The sequence below is a fragment of the Gossypium hirsutum genome, chromosome A06 (assembly GCF_007990345.1).
Source record: "Gossypium hirsutum isolate 1008001.06 chromosome A06, Gossypium_hirsutum_v2.1, whole genome shotgun sequence".
NCBI lineage: Eukaryota > Viridiplantae > Streptophyta > Magnoliopsida > Malvales > Malvaceae > Gossypium > Gossypium hirsutum.
In genome coordinates, this window is record NC_053429.1 from 120,841,897 (window position 1) to 120,861,491 (window position 19,595).

The 19,595-nt window shown below is 31.0% G+C and overlaps 1 long non-coding RNA gene and 1 pseudogene across 1 annotated transcript; both read left to right on the top strand.

Moving 5' to 3' along the window:
• The first annotated feature begins 2,145 nt into the window (after positions 1-2,145).
• LOC121230735 (probable pectate lyase 16) lies at positions 2,146-3,285 on the top strand (annotated as a pseudogene).
• Positions 3,286-5,565: 2,280 nt separating this feature from the next.
• On the top strand, positions 5,566-8,563 carry LOC121230736 (uncharacterized). Its single transcript, XR_005928866.1, has 3 exons — positions 5,566-6,159; positions 7,886-7,955; positions 8,060-8,563. It is a non-coding gene; the product is annotated as an uncharacterized lncRNA (long non-coding RNA).
• Positions 8,564-19,595: the final 11,032 nt, after the last annotated feature.

The window sequence follows — 19,595 nt, forward strand, 5'->3', positions numbered from 1 at the left end:
GCGATAATGGTTCGCAATTAGGTATAAAGTCATACCTATGGCTCCAAATATTGATATATTACACATGGAATATAACCCAATTTTCATCGGTTCTACCCCGAAAGTCAATATTGTGCAGATCTTTGATGTCTTGGGGTGTCGATGGAATTGTTTGCCTAAACCCAAATTGTCGTATAACTCTATCAAATTTGTGTATCTCCATCGTAGCGTACACTATCAATGGCACCTTCATGTGCCAAATGTTGGGATTCACCAAGAATTCAGATAAGAAGTATGTTGGATTCTCAAATTGGTGTATGACATCCGTGCAAACTATAATATAATAATAATTTTAATTATATGTTTACTATTAATTTTAACATAAACTATATTAATGTTATATAATTTAAAATTTAAAAATACATACATCTACTTTCGATCGTTGATCTAACAGAAGCCTTTTATCTTGAAGCTTATCTGGTAGTCCCACATAACTCGGCACATAGTTCCACCTATTGAAATAATATGTTAATATAATAATTTAAATTTTAAATAATTTTATTGTGATAAATATATTATATAATGAATTTTACATTGTTACGAGTGAGAACGTATAAAGGCAGTCCACTCGAGGATGTAAAAATGGCAACTGATACCACGCCCATGATTGCAATAGAAGCATGTAACCACAAACTTTAATTTTTTGTGGTTGTGTCACCTAACACATCTCCCGGGACAATATCACCAACACAACTAACCCCCAATTGAGTCGGTCTACTTCTTTAAGTCCTCGAGTTTTAGTAATCACTTTAAATGGACAAGATTTCACGATTTATCGGGTATTAGGAGACCTCTGATGATCTTAAGGATATACACCCGAGCGTGTTGTTCTCTTTCAATTTCACTTGATTCTACATCGAGCCCAACAAAATATATTTTCAACTAATTCATATCCATCCGAGCTCCGTAAATTGTGTCTGGAACCTTCCCAAAACATTGCTCGCATATATCTATCCAATCGACAGTGACAACTGACCTAGTCACTACCAGCTCATCCACCGGTAACTTGAGCTGTAACTGCACGTCCTCGAGTGTGATATTTCACTTGCCGTATGGAGGATGAAATGCGTGTGTCTTGGGTCTCCATCTTTCCACCAATGTGCTTGCAAGTGTGTTAAAGACAATAGAAGAATGGATAGATTGCGAATATACGTCTCCAAAATCTAATTTTCTGACTAATTATAAAAAAAATGCAAAATCTTAAATTTTAATATAACAACCAAATAATTAAATTACATTAGATTAAATATATTAAAAGAATTCTTACCATTTACAATTGAATGATAGAAATGTGCTTGCCATCCAAATGATTAAGAGAATTTGCCACTACTAATTTTAATAAATACGAAAAAAATCGCAATAAAAAAATTAATTAAAAAATCGTAATACAAAATTAATTACGCTAATTTTGTTATTGGTCCCATAATATGCGTAAGTTATAGGTTTAGTCTTTATTATCAATTTAATCATTTTTAGTCTCTATACTTCTTCAATTTTTAAATTTCAATTCTGTTTCAAACAATAGTCGTTAAATCCATTTGTGACATGTTTATGAGTATTATGTGAAAATACCAAATTGACATGACATTATACTTGTGATAATCTATATTTCGCATACAATTTTAGAACTAGCAAAATATAACTTAATGAATATAATGTCTACCATTTGGCTCATGATTGAAATTTTAAAAATTCTAAAATCATAGGGCCTAATTGACCTAATTGGAATACATTCAGTATAGAAATTAAATACGCAACTGATGCATAGTACAATGACAACTAGTAAAATTTAACTAAAATTAAACAAATGAACTCTTTTTTGTCTCAACAAAAAAGAAGTTCGTTACTAACAAAGCAACCCAAACTATTTGCATCCGATAAAAAAAAACAATAACATTCACCTCTTAACATTATGAACAAATTTTTTAACTCTCAAATTTGGCAATTTTTTTGCTGTATAAAACCATAAATAATCTCTCCTTATTCTTCCATCTTCCACTCAAGAAAAGAGTACAACATACTACAACTTTATCTTGTTGCTTCACATTGGCCCTTTTCATGGTTATTCTAATGGCAAGTCCTAGTTTGAGTTTGGCTAATATTAATGTAATCGATAAATGTTGGAGAGGGAACCCTCTTTGGCGGAGTCAACGACAACAATTTGCCAAATGCTCTATCAGTTTTGCTGGCAAAATGATCAACAACATTGGTAAAGACGTTGTGAAGTACAAGGTTACTGATCCTTTCGACGACCCTTTGAGTCCTAAATTAGGGACCCTTCGTTATGGAACCACAATGATTAAAGGAAAAGTATGGATCACATTCAAAAATAGCATGACCATCACACTCTAAATACCACTTCTCTTAAGTAGCTTCACTGCCATCGACGGTCATGGCGTTGATGTCCACATAACTGGTGCTGGATGCCTATTAGTGTACCAAGTGACTGATAGAATCATCCATGGGCTTCGCATCCACCATTGCAAGGCCCAACCACCTAGCACTATGATGGGTCCAAACACGAAGGTGATCCTTTTAGGCCAAATGGATGGAGATGCTATAAGATTGGTCACCGTAAGGAAAGTGTCGATCAATCATAACACATTGTATGAGTGCCAAGATGGCCTCCTCAATGTCACTCGCGGTTCCACCAACATCACCGTGTCGAACAACTGGTTTAGGAACCAAGACAAAGTTATGCTTCTCGGACATGACGATGGTCATTTGAGAGACAAAAACATGAAGGTCACTGTCATTTTCAACCATTTCGGACTTAAGTGCAACCAAAGAATGCCAAGGTAAATAATAATTATGGATCGATGAGCTCCATGTTTTTTAATGCATATTTACATGAATTATTTGAAATTGTTATTTATTAAATTACATTGCAGAGTTCACCATGGATATGCACACGTAGCGAACAATTTCTACCAAGGGTGGGAACAATATGCCATCGGTGGTAGCATGAGCCCCAGCATCAAGAGTGAGGCAAATTTTTTCGTCGCTCTGAATGATGTTGGGAACAAAGAGGTAACATGGAGAAAAAGAAAGAAAGGTTTATGGAAATTTTATTCGGTAGGGGATGTATTTAAAAATGGAGCATCTTTCAATAAGCAAACAAGTGTAGGTGGAGCTAAGCCTAACTATAACCAAGAACAAAATTTTAAGGTTGTTGATGCTGAATCTGTTAAGGAATTGACAAGTGAATCTGGTATTTTACAATGCTCTAGAAGTTTAATATGTTAAGAGTCATTTGTGTTGGCATCTCATAGTGTAGGACTCGAGTTGTGACGTTAACACCTTTCCCATTAAATTGTAACGTAAATACTAATGCTTTGCTTATATTTTGTTTGATGTAAAAAGATGGTGAATATTTGTACAAGAGAAAGGGGATATTATTATCATATTGATATTCATATATGCGTGTCTGTTTTTTTTTTTGTAAATAATACAATGAATCTTCGTCTTTTGGCTTTATAGAAATCGACAAAGAAGTCTTCTTATTTTAATTTGTTAAAATTCAATTATTGTGCTTTATTTATATTGATAAGTTAATTTGACTGAATAATAATACTAGACATTGATATTAAATTGTTGACTTAAAAATCAATAAAAATAATTGATACGTAAAGTATTAACAAAAATCAACCATTCAAGGTTATATATTTATCACTAATTTTTCAATTATTGGGTTTAGCAAGATTTTGGTGTCACATCGATTCTCCTTTTGGAATTGTGGGCGGTGTTTGATGAATTGGAAGTGGTTGTGATTAAAGGTAGGTAATTCTTGAGAGTGATAGTAGTAGCAAGTAGGGGTCCATATTTTGGTTAAAATTGAATTAACTGATCAAACTGATCTAATTCGGTTAATCGATTAGTTAATCGATCTAATTCGGTTGGAGGTCAATTAATGATTTTTTGAAAATGCGGCTATCGATTAATTCGGTTCAAAATAAGGTAATTAACCGAATTAATCGAACTTAATAATTAATAATACAAATTATATGTAGTTTTAACTTAGTTAAATTGATCAAATGAACATTATCAATTTTTTTCTTTTACATTTTTATACTTTTTTAACAAAAAAAAACAAAAATATATAAATTTCGGTTAACTGACCAAATTAACCGAAATGTTTCACTTTAGTTAATTTTTTTCTAAAAAAAAATTGATTCAGTTAACAGTTAAATGGTTAAAAAGTTTGGTTAATAATAATTCGGTTCGATTAACCATTTGAGCACCCCTAGTCGCGAGGCGCTACTCAAGTGGGGAACATGCTTGTTCATTGATATGGCTCGTTAATATGTAATTATAGGCACAAACAATGGCAATTTCAAAAAAAAAAGTTAGAAATATAATTATAATTTTTCATAGATTTAAAATATAAGTTTATTATGTATTAATTTATAATTTCATCGTTTCTAATGTGATTAAATAACTTTTTTTTAGGGAGTTTAAAGTGTAATTTTATTATATATTAATTTATTTAATTTTTTTATTTATAAGAGAATTGATTTACAATTTTTTTATTTTTTGAAGGTGAAAGTACAATTTCACTATATATATATATATTAATTCATAATTTCTCTATTTATAAAGAGACTAAACTGAAAATTTTCAAATATCAGAGATCAAATCCTCTACTTGTACCGACAGATTTGCCTCTGGTTACAATGACAATGGGAGGTTAAGCTTGATTAGGTACCAAGGGAAATTTATATTAAGTCCAAAATGGATCATACAACCATAACATTAATCTCACCGTTATTGTTATTTCTTAATTTATATTAAATTAGCATGGATCATGCAACCATAGAATGTTGATGTAGACTTAAAAAAATTAAAATTTAGACACCTTCGTTAAAATTGCAAACATAAATCCAAGCTAAATTTTTTTAAAATGAAATTATTAGTTGGAGATTTTTAAATATTATTACAATTTAAAAAAAAACCACATGGGTTTTCTATCTACAATTTTGATGGAAATTACTAAATTAATCCAACTATATATTGTGCATTTAAATTATAAACTATTTTTAGTACATAAAAAAAATTAAAAATTAAATGACTATTTATACAGTTTACCCTTATTTTATTGAGTTAATAATCACTTCTTTATATATTGAGATAATATAATGTGATTTGACTCATTAAATTTGAGAAAAAATAGTAATAGGGTATATGTGTTTAATTTTTTATTTAATTTATTTTTTATTTAACCAGGGCGAAGACAGAAAATTTTTTAGGGGCTAAAATTAATTTTTAATAGTTTATATCATTATAATTTTTAAAGGACTAAATCAAACTTTTATCATTCTAAGGTGTTAAAGTGTAATTTTATCTTTATTAATTTAAATTTTTAAAATTTCTAAATGATTTAAATGGACAATTTTCATTTTAGGGGGCGGGGCCCTGCCAATCTCTAGATTCGCCACTGCGTTTAATGGTGTACAATTTGTAATATTATATAAATTATTTAATTTATATTTTTTACAAAATTACACACACAAATTGCAACCTAAAATAACAAAAAATTATTCTCTACCTTCTTCCATCAATTGATGAAGAAATGCATGCTTTAGAAAATAAAAATAAAAATAAAAATTACATTGATGTCATGTTGACTAAGCGTGTGTTTTCCACCTCGTAGGAGCATAACCTGTTCCATTTCCTAACACATGGTGGCTGAACACGGCGAGTAAAGAGGCCTTGCGAGTTCACAGTTATAGCAAGACTTGTTTGTCTTTCTAAATTGTGTAAAAAAAAAAACAGGAAAAAGAAAGAAAATAAATAAAGTCCTCTGAGTCAGTTTTCAAATTTAGGGTGCGTTTGTTTGGTGTAAAATGTTTTCCGGAAAACATTTTACTTAATTTCCGGTGTTTGTTTGGGGGAAAATGAATTCCTTTAGGAAAACATTTTCCGAAACACGGTAAAATCAAAGCCATTCCTCCGGAAAATGTCTTACCAATTTCTAAGCCGTAAGACATTTTCCATTCTCTTCTAAGCAGCAGTGGTTCTCCCTTCCTCAAAGCTTCCGCCTCTCCTCCTCATCTCTGCCTCACCATTTCTGTCTCTCAGCTTCGTCTTCCTTCTCCATCTTTCTGCTCCATAGATCTGTCGGTGAGTCACCCAAAAGCTTCAAGTTTTTTTTTGGCTCAATTTCACTTTCTCTTTAGTCTGATATGATGATCAACAAAATCAATTTTCTTTTCCTTTTTTTCATAATTTATGACTTTTTAAGCTAGATTTTTAGTAATTGCTAGTGGATCAATGAAATGGGGTTATTGTTTATTGTTAAACCATGGAGGAATTTTATGAGTTTACAGCTTAAAATTGGTGGTTTTTGCTGGATTTTCCAGAAATCGGAAAAAGGATGAAAACTCATCCTCTTCTTCCCTACACCACTCGACCCCCACTTCTTCACTAAGGGAAGCTTTCCCTTTTAATTTTCTTGCTATTTTCTCTATAAAAATCTCAACATTTCCTTTCAAGTTTTTTTAACAAAATAAACTCATTGTTATATTTCTACCTTCAAAGCTTCAGTTTTTAGCTAAGGTTTTTTTTCAGCAATAAACTATTTTTTTGCTAATGTTGTTGGAATGGTATATAGGTTGTTCTTAATATTTCCTTAAATATACTATGATATTCTGAATGCCGTGGGTCTTATTTACTGGAATAAATTGTTAATGCTTTTATTCCTTTGCATTATAATTGATTCCATGGTTTAGTTTTAGCATTGAGTTAATGGATTAAAAAGAAGTATTGAGGTGATTATCCTTACTGTTAAGTTTTTGTTTAAAAATGTCAAATAGAGAGACTTTATGCTTGAGATTTGATCTTTTATTTCTTGAATATTAAAAATTGTTAGCAGCTCATATATAAAGACTTTATGCTTGAGAAACAAACCAATCAAAAATACCAATAAGACTTTTAGTTCAATCCAAATTTCCTTAGAAAATTCAATGTTAAAATAAGTTTGACTACTAGAAGATCTCTGCCATTATGCTGATTATTAAATACCTTTTTATATGACTATTTTAATGGAATAAGCTATTGTAATTGGTTGCAACGATGTAGGAATTTTGATGGTTAAACGATGTAGGAATTTTGTGGGTTTACAGCTTAAAAATTGGTGGTTTCAATTAGATGGGGTTATTCTTCAAAATGGACATAAAATTTTTTACTTTTTCAGAAATAAGTACTAGGTTAGTTTGGTTAAACTAAGACCTGATTTGGTTAGTTTGGCTTGCAACTTTGGTAAGAAAAACAAGTGCTTTAATTATATATATTATGCATATGTCTTTCAGTTTTTTATTATAGTAAAAATATGAGCCATGTATATGTATGTATATACTGTTGGAGGAGTCAAGACCGCAGGAAGAAGTATAGCATTTATCAATGGGTGAAAACACAAAGGGGGACCATCCTTTTAGAAAGAAAGAAAAAACTGACGAAATATTAATGCATATTGGATATTCATGAATTTGATTAACTACTGTAGATATAATGGTGCATAATGGTATTTGTTTTTGTAAATTACTGATTTGCTTCAGTTTGTTTCAGTGTTAAATTTCTATTAATGTATATCTTTGTTGAACTTTGGTAAAGGTTTTGACATGTTTTAAGTATATATTACATGTTGCAAATATTTGCCTGATGATTTGGTCTGAGATCTTATATTTTGGACTCGTTTTCATATGCCAATTGTTTGTGAAATGAGTTGGTAACATGTTGAACATGTTTAAGAGCATGTAGGAGACCATTAGCATATCTTGAAATTCTATTTTCTGCACTTCTACTCTTTTGTCTCGAGACTATAAGAACATTCTATTGCATTTTTTGGCAGAGGTCTAGAGACAATATTGAGACAAGGTCATAGAGGAGGATAGAAAATATGTACCCTGGTCGCGATGCAGGTACGTTTCATCTTGCTATGCGTTCACCTCCTTTAGTTGTTGTTGTAAATAATCAGCTTTACTCTGCTAATTAAGAAACTAATGAAGTTAAGAAATATGATAAGGTTAATAACTCATGGAGTGTTGTGAAGAGACTACCTGTGAGGGCGGACTCTTCCTACGGTTGGGGGCTGGCATTTAAAGCATGCGGAAACAATTTACTAGTAATAGGAGCTGGAGGTCATGGAGGGCATGATGATGGAGTAAATGTTCTGCATTCTTAGAATCCAGAGGAGGGAAACAGGGATGGACAAGAGTGGAATGTGCTTGCTGTCAAGGCACAGGCAGGTGCTTTTGTGTATAATTGTGCGGTAATGGGCTGTTAATGAGAGTTGCCGCATCTTTGGTGCAAACATCGACATCTGGAAGACCAAGATCAACAATCTTCTATCTGTTATAATTTTTATTGTCTCAGTATCATTAATTTTATTGTTCTTTTTCCCATTTTATGATTCAGATGAATAATTGACCTGGAATCAATTTCTTAAAGTTATCAACCGAATGTGTTGATCCCTCTATTGCAAGCATTAACCTCAAACCAAGTAATGACTAGTTCCATTTATCTTGTACTTTGGCATTGAATTCTTTTCTCGTAATTGCTTTTATGCTGAGCGTAATTTCATCAGGAGATCACTATAATTGATTCACTACTAATTAGTAAATTTTGGAAGTAGTTTGTAATGCTTTTATATTTTAATAATTGAGTATTATTTTATATTTAATTTGATTTATTTATAAATAAATTATTTCAATATATGTAAAAACAATTTAAAATATAAAAATTTATTAATATATATTAATATATGTAAAAACAGCTTTTCCGGAAAATATTTTCAGGAAATCTACCAAACAGCAGAAAATATTTTACACAGATTCAATCAAATACCAGAAAATATTTTCCAGTAAATCATTTTACAGAAAAGTAAAATATTTTCCAGAAATCATTTTACGGAAAATATTTTACTGGTAATCAAACGGACCCTTAAACTTGAATGTTTAAAGATCTTTATTATCTAATATAATTTGAAAAAAAGTTATAAAGTATATAAAAAAGAAAAAAATAGAATATTCAATTTGAAATTTGGATTAGAAAGTAAAAAATAAAAAAAGAGCCGAAGATTCTAATTTAAATTTAAAATATTAGGATCAATTTACAAAAAAAAACTTAAAAAAAGGTTAATATACATTTTGGCCCTCAAATTGTACTTTTGTACCAAGTTGATATATATTTTTTTAACTTAATTGGTACCTTAACTTGTATCTCATCACATGGCTCGGTACATTTATAATAACATCGTTAGTTTATTTTGGACATGGCATTGATAGTCTATTTGGTGGTAACACATGGCAACCTATTAAAATGTCATGTGTCAAATATAAATAAAAACAAAAAATATTTAAAAATATATAAATTAAAAAAAAGCATATTTTCCACATTAAAAATGTACTTAGACAAATTAGTTGTCCAAATACGTTTGAATCTGGACAACAGTTTCTCCAAATCAATTCTAGATGTGTTTTTATTGATTTTATATACTTTTAATTTTTTTTAATAAAATATCATGTTATTTATACTATTATTAAATATAAAGTATATAAAAGTAATAAAAAAATGTTTCACATCAAGAATGAACTTGGACATATGATTGTCTAGATTCAACTACACCTAAATAATCATTTGTCCAAATTTATTCTAGATGTGCTTTTAGTAATTTTATATATTTTTATAAATTTAAATTTTTTTGAAAATTAAATTTATAAATTTTTATTTTTTATATATTTATATATTTATATAAATTATACTTTTTATATTTTTATATTTTTCAAAATATTGTAGGATTTTTATATATTTTTAATTGTATACATTTTTATAAATTTATATTTATATTTATTTAAAAATAATTATAATCTAAAAAATTGATATTTTATAAATATATATAATTACTAAAAGCACATGGAATGAACCTAAATAAATGGTTGTCGAGGTACATCTAATATGAACAACCATTTGTACATATTCATTTTTTATGTGAAAAAATTATATTTTTTATTAATTTAAATATTTTGATAGATTTATTTATTTATTTTTATTTATGTTTGACACGTAGTATTCTGAGAGACTACCATGTGTCGCCATCAGATTGATTATTAGTGTCACGCCAGCACCAACTAACAAAGTTATTAGGATAGTGCTAAATTATATAACATAATACAAATTCAATTGCCAACTTTAGGGGAAATATACTTACCCTTAAAACATCCTCATATTGATGGAAAAAAATAAACTTTAGTTTTAGATTACCTTTTAAATTTGTTATTACACAAGAAAAAGTAAATAAATAAATTTACATTACGTTACACGCTCTCGAGGTGAAAAGGAAAAATATGTATAATTTAAATGAATAATATTTTAAAAAAGATTAGTAGTTTAAAAAATATGTATAATTTAAATGAATAATAATTCAAATAGTAGAGCTTGCAATTGTTGTCTTTTGATCCTATTTGGTTCTTGATATTTCTTCTTCATGGAGTCCCAAATGTGCTTGGAGATATCTTTACAAAGAATTAACTCCAAGATTGAACTTTTAATGGTCTGAAACAAGTAGTTTTTGACCTTAAGATCCTTCAACTTCATTCTTTCTATTTTTGTGTCTGACATTGTTGTTGTTGACTCTAGCACTCCATCTGAGACAATTTGACAATACTCTTTTGATCTTAGAAATTTTTCCATTAGCATGCTCTAGTGATCATAACGACCATCGAAGCAAGGTATTGCTAGTTGCACGAAATTTTCAAATGCCATGGAATACAAAAAATTGCTACCTTTGATTTTGCTTTTTGATAACCTGGCTTGGATATCACTGTTAACTGAGAGTTCTTGCTACAACTGAATAAAAGACTTTAATAAGAAAATAGACTCAAAGGAGAGGAAGTTAAACTATATGTTTTATTTATCAAATAGCAGCTGGATAACTAAAAATTAAGAAACAATCTACAAAAGAGTATGAACTACCAAAACAAAAACTCTCATTTCTTAGAAAAATATCTTAACATATATATATGTTGAATATGAATACTTTTTTTTATCGATCAGAAACTTTCATATATGAGATAGTTTTACAAGTATTGAGAGCCAAATTTGGTGCAAGTGAAAAAAGTGAAAGTTTCAAACAAGACAACTTTTAACAAGTTCAATATAAATGAACAAGAACCAATATTTTTACCAATACAAAATAAGGCCCTAAAAGTCGATAAATGTAAAGCTCAATTTGGACAACTGGGAGGATCCAACACTTGAACCAACCTCTATCGCTAAACATCGAAAGGGAGCTAAGGGGAGGATTCAAAGCCACTATAATTGCAGTTAACCATCAAAGTGAGCAATTACCTTTCACCTTGATGCAATGAACCTCTTTCTAATATTATCATTTTCGTAGTGATGAAAACTTCGTTTCTTAACCAAAAAAAGATGTCTAAAACTTTGGAAAGATAACATGAGTCATCTAAGGCTAATCGAGTAAAGGTTGTCATTGACAAATAAAAAAGACCAATCATTACACTCGAGCAAAAGAAATAGTCTTAGAAAAGGCTAAGTGTAATGTCAATGCCGCAATGATAACCTTTACTGAGAAAAGAAAATGATTACCTCGATTCCAAAACTTATTATTCGAAAATGATCCTCATCACATCGAAAAATTGTCTAGTGGTTGGCAGATGGAGTGAAAAAGGCCACAAGTAAGGGTGGCAGCCAATTACTTACTGCCAGAGGCTTTTCAAGCTGTAGAGCTCTTTAAAAAAAAGATTGATTGTTGAAGCTAGTTAGGGAGGTTGCCAATGAAGTTTTTGAGATCTTAATGATGGAATAAATGGCAGGAAATGGGGCTATGGACAATTTTGACAATGATCTTGCAAGCTGAGGAGGAGATTGAAATAGTTTTTCACTTGGGATTTAGGACTTCAGAGACCACCTACACTGAAACCGGTCAAGTAAGAAGCCAACAAACGATGCAAATATGATTCAACAACACTAAGAGGAAGTCAGAAAGATTGGGGGTCTGCACTTTTTGGTTAAATTTACACTAACAGGTAAGTATTTTGGGAAAACAAAACTAAAAACCAAAATGGGGAAGGAAAAAGGAAATAGAAAAAGGAAATAACAAATGTGTTTAATATAGGGGATAAACTCGATCAAACAATGAACAAAATAAATAAAATAAGAATCGAAAAGATCAAATATGCAAATTTATGTGAAAAAACTCCTTAAGTGAGGGTAAAAAACCACGGGCAAAAGGAGATTTCACTATAATAAAGGAGAGTACAAAAGATGGAGTGAATTAAAAGAAAAACTCAAAGCCCCACAAGAAAACCCTTTGAAACAAAGAACAAAATTCTTTCAATCTAAATAATTTTTGTTGTTGTGTAAAACCTAAAATAACTAAGGCCTATTTATAGGCTGAAATTCGTAATGTATATGACTATAACAACTCTAGGTTAATCAGAGTTTAAATAGGAAACTAAAAGAAGAGTTTAACTAGGAAAAGAAAAGCCAAATTAAACTTTGGTTAAAATAAGAGGCATTTTCCCAAAAATATCCACCTTGACTCGTATCCGGACCAACTCCCTTGTTGAGCCCCATTATGGGCTTAACTGATTCTTCGTCAGATATTTACCAAGTCCAAGTAATGCTCGAACTTTAAAACTGGAAGGCTTTTTGTCAACATGTCGGTTGGATTGTGTTTTGTGCAAATTTTAAGAATATGAACATCCCTTTGAATGATCACCTCTCAAACAAAATGATAACGAATGTTTATGTGCTTCATTCTCTTGTAATGTATTTGATCTTTAATGAGATGTATGGCACTTTGACTATCACAATATAAGACAACTGCCCCTTTTTCACTTACCAGTTCATTTAATAGACCCCTTAACCTTATTGTTTCTTTTACTACTTCTGTAATTGCCATGTATTCTGCTTCAGTAGTCGACAAAGCCATTGTAGCTTGAAGTGTCGCATTCCAACTAATGGCATAATTCTCAAAAGCAAATAGGTAACATGTAAGTTACCTCCTTTGATCAAAGTCTCCTGCATAATCAAAATCAACATATCTTACTAAACCCTTTTGAGTTCTTCCAAACTCTAAGCACATGTTAAAAGTACCTCGTAAATATCTAAAAATCCATTTAAATGCATGTCAGTGTAACTTAAAAGGATTGGCCATGTATTGGCTAACAACACTAATAGCATGTAAAATATCGGGATGAGTGCATACCATTGCATATATCAAACTTCCAACTACGCTTGAATAAGGTACTTTAGACATGTACCTTTCATCTTATTCATTTTGTGGAGAATATGAAATTGAGAGATTAAAGTGTGTAGCTAAAGGAGTACTTATCGGTTTTGCATCTTGCATCTCAAATCGCTCAAGGATCTTCTTGATATACCTTTGTTGCGATAAAAATAATTTCCCGAGATGTCTATCTTTCAAAATTTTCTTTGCTGCACCTAAATGTTTTATCTCGAACTTAGAGTTAAGCATGGTTTTAAGATGATTAATTTCATATGGATTCTTAGCCGCAATTAATATATCATCAAAATAAAGTAACAAATATATAAAAGAACCATCATCAAGACATTATAGATAAATACAACTGTCAGACTTACTTCAAGAAAAACTAATACTCAACATGAAGGAGTCAAACTTTTTATACCACTACTGAAGAGACTACTTCAAACCATACAAAGACTTGTAAGAGACAAACATGATCTTCTTTACCATTAACTTTGAAGCTTTCCGGTTGTTGCATGTAGATGTCCTCCTCAAGATCATCATGAAAAAAAATAATCTTTACATCTAACTGCTCTAACTCAAGATTATTTGACACAACAAAGGCCAAAAGCACCCAATGGACGTATGTTTCACAACGGAAGAGAAAATATCATGAAAATCAACTCCTCAACTTCTTCCACTTATTGTAGCCTTTTGAAACCATTTTTGCCTTATACCTAGTTTCATTAGGACCCGAACCTTCCTTTTTTTTAAACACTGATTTGTAACCAACGATTCTTTTACTGATTGGTGGTTTAACTAGCCTTCAAGTCTCATCCTTTTGAAACGGCTTCATCTCTTCTTCCATTGCAACGAGTCATTTTCTAGAACCGGAGGCTTGAACTTATCGGGAAATGTGCCCATATTGTAGTAGATATGTAATTATTTTCTATATATTTGAACGATGAATAAATAAATTTTTACATTTCATGTTATGTCTACTGCATTTCTGTCCATAATTTGCATGCATAGCGAAGTTGTAATAAGCAAATATTAGCTCGTTGATTGTCTAAGTTCAGACTGATGATACGTGGCACTATAAGAATGTTTACATTGCGAGAAAGATAAATTGCGTCAGTAGATAATCTAAACGAGTCTGTAATCCTGTAAAACCAAAGCAACCATTTGATTCAAAAACTGAGAAAGATTATTATGTTGTCTACAATTCCAATTAAGGAGATGACTAGTGTTGGTTATCAGAGCAATTGACTGCACGGGTAGAGACATAGATGTATTCATTGAAAGAATGATACATTAGACTGGATCCAAGATGAATTAATTCTGAATCTGTTTGTGAATAAATTCACTTGTGACATTCATAGTGTGATTTACCTAAATTCTAAGTTAGTCATTGATTATGCGTATGTAACTCATGTGCTTTGATATAAGTGGATGTTTATGCTCTAAAGATGATCAAACTGATAGCTTGGGTACATGACTTTTGTATGGCATGGCTTTACTGGCAATAGTAGAATTCATAGCTAGCTCAATTAAAGAGTTCACGATATCCTCTCATTGGCATTGTGTGGATTGATAAATATGGAATGTGGCCATGCGTTGCTTATTCTCGAACGAGAAATTTATCACAGTAATTTGTTGACAGTGATTATATTAATCATTAAGAAGACCCAATGGTGACAATGAGATAAAATAGGATTGTATTAAGTGAACAAATTTAACTTAAAGGAATCAAGGATATCATATGAAGGTAACACACATGACAATGTCATTGGACAAAGCAGTTGGATGAATTGCTTTTGTAAAGAGTTTACAATAAGGAGTTTTCAATCATAGTACTTCTTGTGGACTGGCTCCATGATTAAGTAATTGTGAATTACTAAAGCCTAATTTTATATGTCTGATTAGTCCTTACGCTAGCTTAACAAAAACTCGATCAGACTGTATTTGAATCAAAAGGAAATTCTATGCCTTTGGAAATAATTTAATTGAGTCGATTTATTCGAAATGGAATTAAATTAGGTGGTTGTAAGAATTGTTCAACTAGATAATTTGATTAAAGAATTTTTTGAAAAATTAATTTGGAAAATCTAAGTGATTTTTGAGAAAATTAATTTTGATCAAGTAAAATCAAATTAATTAAAATAGTATGATATTTTTGAAAATTAATTTTCAAGTCAAACAATTGATCTAATGGGTAATTGAACTTGAAAATTGGACTTGAAATCATAAATTGGGCTCGAGGCCCAAAATCGAGACTAAGACTCAAAAATTGGTCAAACTGGGCCAAATATGTAAAACTGGGCCGACTGTCCAACCGGTGGCTAGGTCGAATTGGTCAGGCCGTCACTAGCCTGAACCGAACCAAGTCAGGGTACCGGTGGCTGCGATGGCGGCATTCCGGTAGCCAAGAAATGGTCGGCGGTCATGGGTCTTCGATGATCGAGCAGTGGAAGAATTACACTCCTACTGGGACTCTACGAAAGGATTTGATTCAGATTAACTATTTCAAAAATAATATTATTTTAATATATTTAATATTAAATTTAATTTAATACTTATCTTAATAGTATTTTATTAATTTAATATTAAAGTGATTATTTTAATATTTAATTTAATGTTTATCTTATAGATAAATATTCTATTAATTAAATAAGATTTAATATTAAATTTAAACTAATATTTATCTTGATAAATATTAGATTAAATTTAGTATTAAAGTGATTAAGTTTAATCATAGTTGAACTCTCTAAACTCTCCTTATATAAAGAGAGCTTTTGGTCGTTATTTACACACACTTGAATTCAAGAGATATTTTTCTTATTTACAATTTGGTCTAAAAGTTTAGAGAAATTGTGAAATTACCCCACTGGTAATTCTTGTGGAAATTTTTTTATTTGAAATGAGCCCACAGTCGACAGACGTGAGCTTGAGAATAACAAAGAAAACTACTCGGTCGAAGTGTTCATCCTAGATGAATCGAAAAGGTACAATTTTGATTAAGTACTTATTGCTTTAGATATCACAACCAAATTCTTATTTTTGAAAAAAAAATTAAAACTCTGATTTTTCCCTAAAAAAATTTTGCTACGTTTTTCAAACCCGATTTTCCAACAGAATTGCCTTATAATAACATGAAGGATCAGTTGAATCAATACTCTAGGCAACACTTTGGGCATAAGCCACTAGGTTTCTTTCACAATTTTTCCATGGTGATCGAATTTCCCACATTTTCCTGTCACAAGCTAACTTATAATTAGTTAATTGAGATGGTGAGGGTACTTGAGGGTCAGATGAAACCCCAAATAGATCTGAAACAACTTCAATCTTGTAGGAATTAGAATTTTTTCGTGTCGTCGTGATGTTGTATGACTTTTTGTTCAGACGAGACCTTTTTTAATCGTGTTGTTGCGATATTGGGCATTTGCTCATTTGGACATCACCTTTTGTTTTGGCTTTTGACTTCACCTTGCTCGAGAAACTTTAATTTATTGTGTCTTTAAAAGTAGAAGTCCCCTTTTTTTCTAATCGAAACATGGTAGATCCATCAAACGTAACATCTCAGCTAACAATTATTTTGTCAGATTCTGAACACCACAACTTAAAATATTTTTTATCGACAGAGTATCCCAGAAAGATGCATTTAATGACCCTTGGTTTAACTTTTCCCTGGCTAACTTTAGCATAAACAGGACAACCGAAAATTCTAATATTAGAATAAATGGAAGGATTACCTAACCATATCTCTTTTGGAACTTTACTGTTCAATGCTCAATGAGGAGATCGATTTACCAAATAACTTGTCAAGTTTATGGCTTTAACCTAAAATTCATTCCCTAATCCTGCATTAGAAAGCGTGTATCAAGCCTTTTCCAGCAAGGTTCTGTTCATTCTTTCTACAACTCCATTCTACTATAGAGTTCCAACAACGGTTCGATGTCTTTCAATTCCTTTTTGTTTGCAGAAATCATTAAACTCCAACGAACAAGACTCAAGATCATTATTCGTTCTCAATCTTTTTACAGATATTCTAGTTTTTTGTCTAACAGTGGCTTCTACTATTTGAATATTTTGAAGACTTCGTTTTTTTGTTTTAAGAAAGAAATCCAAACTTTTTTGGAGTGATCATCAATGAAAGTTTTGTTCTGTCCGTTGCTAAATTGAAATTGACTTGGGTTTGTTTCCCGAAGATGCATAAATCAGTTTGAAGATTATATTCAAAGTTTTGTCAAAAGAAGGACCCCATAAATCTGTTTGAAGATTATATTTATTCCAATTTATGGGGTCCATCTTTAAACGCTCAAAAGAGACTCTAGATTATATTTATTCCGATTTATGGATTTATAAGGTCCATCTTCTGACAAAACTGTTTGATGATTATATTCATTTCGAGATTTCAGAAGATGGACCCCATAAATCAAAATGAATATAATCTAAAGTTTCTTTTGTTCTGTGTACTGCTGAATTGAAACTAGCTCAGGATTGTTTCTCGAAAATGTAATGCTCGTAGAAACCTAACTTACCAACTCCAGCATCTTTGAGAAGACCTCTATTGCACAAGAATGTCATACAATTCTCACTCATATGACCCATTTGCATGTGCTAAATTTTGGTTGAATCGGAATCGGTAGAGAAAGAGTAATGTTATGTTGTCACGACGTTAGGTTGATTCTTGTCACAACATGGTGGCAATTTTGGTTTTTCTTCGTTACTCATAGTTGCACCAATAATCGTTAACCCTTGCAAAACATATAGGTTGCCCTTTTTCTGTCCTATCATCATAACAAGAGCTCCACAAGAAACTTTTAAGCCAGTTGACTCAATGACTATTCTTCAATCATTAGAATCCAAAATTCCCAATGAGATAAAATTTTTCTTTAAATCAGAAACATACCTGACATTTGACAGTGTCCAAATAATTCTATCGTGCATCCTAATTTGTAATGTTTTGGTTCTGAATATTTTACATGGAGAGTTATTCCCCATCAATACAACTCCACATACAATAGAATTGTACGTGGAGAACCAGTCCCTATTGGGACACATGTGATAAAAAGGCCATGAATCTAAGATCAATTCGGAAGTAAAATGAAAGCTTTCGCTCGTTGACACCAACAATAAATCATCACTTCTGTCTTTAGCTACACTAGCATCAAAAACTTCAGCTTTCTGCTTATCTTTCTTGTCTTTTTTAGCATCCTTTTTTATTTTATTTTGAAGTTTCCAACATTCTGCCTTAACGTGACCTATTTGCCCGTATGATTTTTTTTTGGGCCTCACTCATTGTCAAGTTTATCCTTGCTCAAAAGATTCCCCTTCACATCCTCGAATAAGAGATGATTTCTCTCATAAATCAATTTTGCTGATAGTTTTATAAGAAGAGGGCAAAGAGCATAAAAATAACATAGTTTGATCCTTGTCACTAATTTCTACTTCAAGATTCTTTAAGTCATTAAGAAAGGTAACAAACTCGCTAATATGAGTTCTAATGGACTCACCTTCAGCCATTCTAAACATGAAGAGATGTTGTTTTAATGCTAACATATTGGCCAGAGATTTCGTCATATATAATGCAAATGTTGTTTTCTCCATTATAACCTCCTGTAACATATTATTTGTGAGGCATAATTGAATAATGGATAGAGTCTTTTCATCAAGTTCTTCCCATTTTAGTTGATCCATATCTGCGCTTCTTCCCTGTAACGACATTTTTTAGACATTTTTTAACCAGTATTGCCGTCATCCGAACTTGCCACAAATTGAAATTTGCAATTCCATCGACCTTCTCAATATCGAACCTTAACGTTGCCATCTTTGAACGAGTTGATTGCAATTTAATTTGCTCTAATACCAGTTTGTAGGGGATAAACCCGATTAAACAATAAACAAAGTGAATAAAATAAGAATTGAATACACAAATTTTACATGAAAAAATTCCTTAAAAAATGATAAAAAAAACCACAGGTAAAAGGAGATTTCACTATAATAAATAAGAGTACAAAAGATAGAGAGGATTAAAAAAAACCCGAAGCCCCACAAGAAAAACCCTTCGAAATAAAGAACAAAATTCTCTAAATCTAAAAAGTGTTTTTTTTTTGGTTATGTAAATTTGTAGCATATATTACTAGAACAACTCTAGATTAATTAGAGTTTAAGTGGGAAGCTAAAAACTGAGTTTAACTAGGAAAATAAAAGTTAAAATAAACTTTGGTCAAAATAAGAGGCATTCTCCCACATTTAAAAGTTTGAAACGTCGTTGGCACATGATGACTTGTGATGGCTCACAATCACATTTAAGTTTTGGCAATGAGAG